Raw genomic sequence first — 5,506 nt, 5'->3', positions numbered from 1 at the left:
TAGAAGCATCTATGAAGTCCACTTTCCTAAACTGAGAGTCTGTACCGCACATCCATCCATTTCCTGTATACCGTTTTATCTTCTGTAGAGTCGTGGGGTTGCTGGAGCCTATCCCAGCCAACTCAGGGTAAAGGTTCTCCTGGACAGGTAACCAGTCCATCACAGTGTCGACTTAGAGACAGGCAACAAGGCGCACTCACATTCACACTTATGGACAATCGATCGCCAATAAACCTTGGCAGGTCTTTGGACTGTAGGATGAACCCGATACACTCCGTAACACCCATGCAGGCACAGGGAGAACAGGCAAACTGCATATAGAGAAACCCAAATCTCCACACAGAAAGGCCCAAGACCTTTAAGCTGTGAGGCGACAGTTGTAGCCATGTCCCACTGAGCCACCTGTCCCTGCTGCTGTAGTTAGCACGAGGCGTGACCAGCAGCACTTCCGCAGTGTCACAGGTAAAACAATTCATTTGCTGAAAATCTGCTTGCCAATGTACATTAAATTTACAGATGTTCCCTTAACACCTCACTGTGAAGGTTAGCTGCTGATTGGTGGCTGCAGTGTGCTCAGTAAGGTGTGTGACTAAAATTACTTTGGAAAGAGTGAAATCGTGCATTCTAATGTCAAAACTGATCCGGATGACCAAGGACCTGTCTTTCTCCACCAGCCGCCTTTATCTTTGAATCATACACAGCTTGTTTAAACATCCACAGGGACAGACTGACAGAGCCACTGAAGTTATGAAAGTACTACTTTTTGCAAATATAGCAACTGCCCAGCCAAGTAGAGCGACAGCAACACAGGTTCATGATTTACTTGCACAATGCAACCACTTGAAATTTTAACTGGCATACTGTCAAAAATGTGGTCACAGTTTGGATTGAGGAGTGGGTCTGCTGGTGCATTAAGCCTCTTGGTCAGAAGGGGCTGATAAGCTGATGATCAACTTTACTATCCCAGACTAATTTTTTCTGTTTTATCCAGACGTTTTGAAAGCTACCTTAAACACAGTCATGGTAATATTTTATAGACTTGAATCATGCTCTTGAGAAGAACAGATATTTTAATATAACCATCAAGGCTTTTCCTCCGCAGCCTGATTCATATGAACTGAACACAATTTAGCTCGATCGATATCATTACCTGCCTACAGAGTTGAGGCTGGAGGAGAAGGGCCACACCATCAGGGAGCGCTGGAGCTGCAGGAGTCATGGAGCTCAGTGGATCAGCAATGATGTCACTCTGGTGGGCGGAGACAGTGGACTTGAACCTGGAAGCTGTACAGCAGGTGACAGAAACTGAGGACCCTGGATATCGGGCCTTGAATTAGAGTTTATGGTGTGTAGAAGTGAGACTAGTGGGGAGACATGACGAGGGGAGGTTGGGTGTGAGGACTTCTGGAGCTGGAGCAGAATTTACAGGGTTAGATCTTGGATATTCCCAGAGGAGCTGGACCTGGAGCCGGTGGACCGGTGGGATGGGTGGAGCTGGGACGCCTGAAAATTTCTGATGTGGATTTGAAGATATGAACTGAAGTAGCCGAAGCAGTTTGTGATGATGACAGGGCTTGGTGGTTGGATTTGACCGCTAGAAGCTCTATCTGGATTTTAATATTATCTGAAGAGCATGAAAGGGATTTCCCTTTGTGATGGCGCTCTGGCAGACACTCTAGATTTTGTTAACTTCTGCAGACTGGCCCACTTGGGTTTGAACCCTGCAATCCTACATTGAAGATGGACCGCCCGCCCAGGCATGATCACAGTCAGAAGATAAGAACAAATCTCCAAACACTGAGTTTTATGACCTGCACGGGATTTCTGAAGACAAGATGAACAGCAGTGAAGATTTGCAGATCTGTAGAGACTGGTGTAGCAGTGATATGGAGCGGGCAGAATCAATGAACGCTGCGTCGGTTATAAAGCACGCTAAGTGGGTGGGCTGGACTTAAGTAGTCAATGATTGGACAGAAAAGGGCCTAGTGACACGATGACTCCATGCTTGTATGAAATAACGCAAAAGTTCCATGTTTCATTGTTCCATGTTCTGCTCACATAAAGCTCAAACCTATTGTGGCATGAATAGTGGGAAAGTCAAGAAAGCACCCTGGTCATATCATCAGTCTATGAAGTATTAAATAAACATTTTTAGCTAGAAGAAATTTAAACCCTCTAATTCACTAAAGCTGAACATCTTTAAATTGTTTGGTAGTAAGTTTATGGGAAAAAACAAGAAAGATGAAGCTTCACAGAGAACATACTAGGTTTGAGATTTCAACTTCATTCTCACTTGGTGTGAACCTGTAATAATGTGAACCTGTAATAATGTGTACATGTGATGGCGCATGCTCCAGCCAAGAGAACCTTGATGACTTTGCCAAGAGATCAGAAGATCAGAAAGTCAGGAGGTCAGTGTGGAGAGTAGACACTTAATTATAAAAGGTACAAATTAGAAACAGGGCCTGATGTTTTCTTAGTTTTGTTTTGGCATTTTTCATTGATTTGCAGATGTGTATTTACTAGCAAGAGTTGCATCTATCCTGCAGAGGTCTGCATTGGGTAGCACAGTGATGCCTCACTGCAAGAAGGATCTGTGAACTGAGAGGGCCTACTTGGGCATTTCTGTGTGGAGACTTTATGTGTCTGGTCAGAGATTTTACACAGGCTGTGGCTCAGGTGATAGAGGGGGTTGTCCTCGGTTGTCCAAGGTTGGCGGTTCAGTGCTCCACCCCTCCATTGTTGAAGTGTCCTTGGGCAAGACACTGAACCCGAAGTTGCTCCCATGGCATGGCATGGCAGCTCTGTTGCCATTGGTGTATGAATGTGTGTCTACTCTTAGATGTATGTCACTTTGGATAAAGGCGTCTGCTAAATTAAATTTTAAGACAAGGAAGTTGCAGATTACGTTATTTAATTTTGCCTGTAATATTAAATAGAATCCCAGCTTCTAAACAAAGTATTGTATGTTGAGAAGGGGAATGCTGAGGCCTCTGTGTCGCACTTCCCTTTCCACATTTATTGATTATCCATCCCACAGTTTGTGTCCAATGCTTCCATCCAGCACCACTGAAGAAAGTATTGCATTATTGTAGGTGGAACAAGCGGGATGGAGGGTGAACATGTAGGATGTCTGATTTTAACACAGAAGAATAGTGTTAGTTATCACAGAGGTGCAATAATACTCTGTTTATACTACTGTTTATCAACTTTAGCTGCAATCTTGAATTCTCTGAAATCCTTAATTTTTCAGAATTGTTTAGCAACAACATTGTTTTCTAGTGATAGGATGGTGAAGGCAACATAAAGTGCAACTAGTTCAATAATAATTTCTGTTCTAAGAGCAGCATGCAGATGTGCTCTGTGAGATTTGACGCGTAGTTACCAAAGAAAGAAAGAAAACATTACTAAACCTTAATTTAATCTTATGATATTATCAAATCCAAAAGATTGTTCTCAGGGAAGCTTGGGAGTATAACATAGTTGGCAGAAAAACAAACAAACCGGGAATTGTGTTCCTGTTTGAGTTTGTTTAACTGTTTTAAAGTAAATACTATTTCCAAAAATGAAATTCTGAGTTTGAGAAAAAACAGGACAGGTTACGTTAGGACTTAGGTGGGACACAGCAGTGTTAAGCTCGTCTGTCGTTTAGGCTCTGCTCCTTATATGTGATGAAATCTGCCTGCAGTCATGGCCTGGGGCTACGGCTGCCCTAGAGACAAAAGAAGACGGACTGCCACCATCATGTTTAACCACCCCTGACACATCATCTCCCTTATTGTGCCTCTCACTCTGAACACACACACACACACACACACACACACACACACACACACACACACACACACACAGAGTGTAGCAGCAGTCCAGGGCAGCAGTGCTGGAGCACCATCTGTCAGCCTGGTGTCAAGTGGCCCTTGTCTCCAGTGATTATGAGAGCTCCTGCTGCCTCAGGTGGTCCATGGACCAGCTCACCCATCTAGAGGGGCCAGGCTGTACCATATGGTCTGTGGGGCAAAAGGGGGCACCCAGGGGAAGCATCTCCCCTCCCCTAGAACTGGACAGGACAGACAACAGCCATGACTTCCATTCATGAGTGTCTGCTGAAATATTCCTGTCAGAGCTGAAATGAAGGTGAAGGCTTGACAGACATCATTCAGAGTTTCTAAGAGAAGCTGAGGAGGAATGTAAGGGAGGAGCACAAAGTAAGAGGTCACTCTGGTCAAGGTCAGCCCATTGTTACTTTAATATTCTAAAAATTAGACTCACTTATGGAAATGTGGGATCATATTGAGGAAGGCCAAATTAACATGAAAATGAGTGCGGTGCTTATGTGTATGAAAGGGATGACAATTAAGTCAGCATGTACAAAATATGGTAATGCAAAAAAAAAAATAAAAATATATATATATATATAATTTTTCATAATGTTTAATTCACAAAATTTGTGAGGATACTAAAGATCATTTCATCGAAATCAATTCCAAAGACCATACCAGAGATATGGGTGTTTTTGCCTATTGAGTACAAATCATCCATATTTTGTATGAACATTTTGTATGTTTTCCATTAATGGAGCTTTGCGTTAGTTCAGACAGGAGTCAGGGCATCACAAGGCCCTCTTCTGTCCAATTTTTCACTGCTTCAGTCCAGCCCCCCACCTAGCGTGCTTTATAACTGACACAGCGTTCATTTATTCTGCCCGCTCCACGCTCACCACATCGCTGCTACACCAACCTCCACCGATCTGCAAATCTCCTCCTCCTCCCCAACCTCCTCCCTTTTAAGGTTCAATTTTATAACTCCGGTTGTTTCTCATATTGTGGGACTGGACCGTAGAACACAGATGGTTCACAATTGTATCTTGTAACCATGTAAAATGGATTTTGTAAGTGAGCACCATTTAAGTTGGTCTCCTTGTTTTTGTGTTCATACTGTGTTCATTTAAACATCGTAAATCTCAGGCTCTGTTGGGGGTTTGTGATCTCAGGGACTGTCTGTGTCATGCTTGCTCAGATTGTTCCAGAGCATCACTGTAGCAGAGTCACCACCAAACTCAAATGCATGTCATTCCAAATAAATGGTTAAATCTGACAAAGTGTCTTGTCTGAACTTTCAAATGATCATTAGATACATTTTTCGTGCAAGAATAACCTGTAGTGATTTTTATATGAGATGGTGTGACATCAAAGTCACAAATGAAAGCTTCTCACTTCCTATTGCATGAGTGTAGCTGTATGGTCCTGTTGTTGAATTGAGGAAGTTACATTCCTTAAAGTAAATGATGCTCCTGTGCCACTTTCTCAACAATACCCTTGATTAATATACAATATCAATAATACACTTGAATTCCCGCTCATCTTACTTAAATTAACTTCAACATTCAGACACAAGGGCTGCAAGGTGGCACAGTTGGTAGCACTGTTGCCTCGCAGCAAGAAGGCTGCCGTTTCGCGTCCCGGTGGGGGCACCGGAATCTTTCTGCGTGGAGTTTGCATGTTCTCCC

This window comes from Stegastes partitus, unplaced genomic scaffold (genome assembly GCF_000690725.1).
Source record: "Stegastes partitus isolate 25-593 unplaced genomic scaffold, Stegastes_partitus-1.0.2 Scaffold316, whole genome shotgun sequence".
Taxonomy (NCBI): Eukaryota; Metazoa; Chordata; class Actinopteri; family Pomacentridae; genus Stegastes; species Stegastes partitus.
This window is presented reverse-complemented; position numbering follows the sequence as displayed.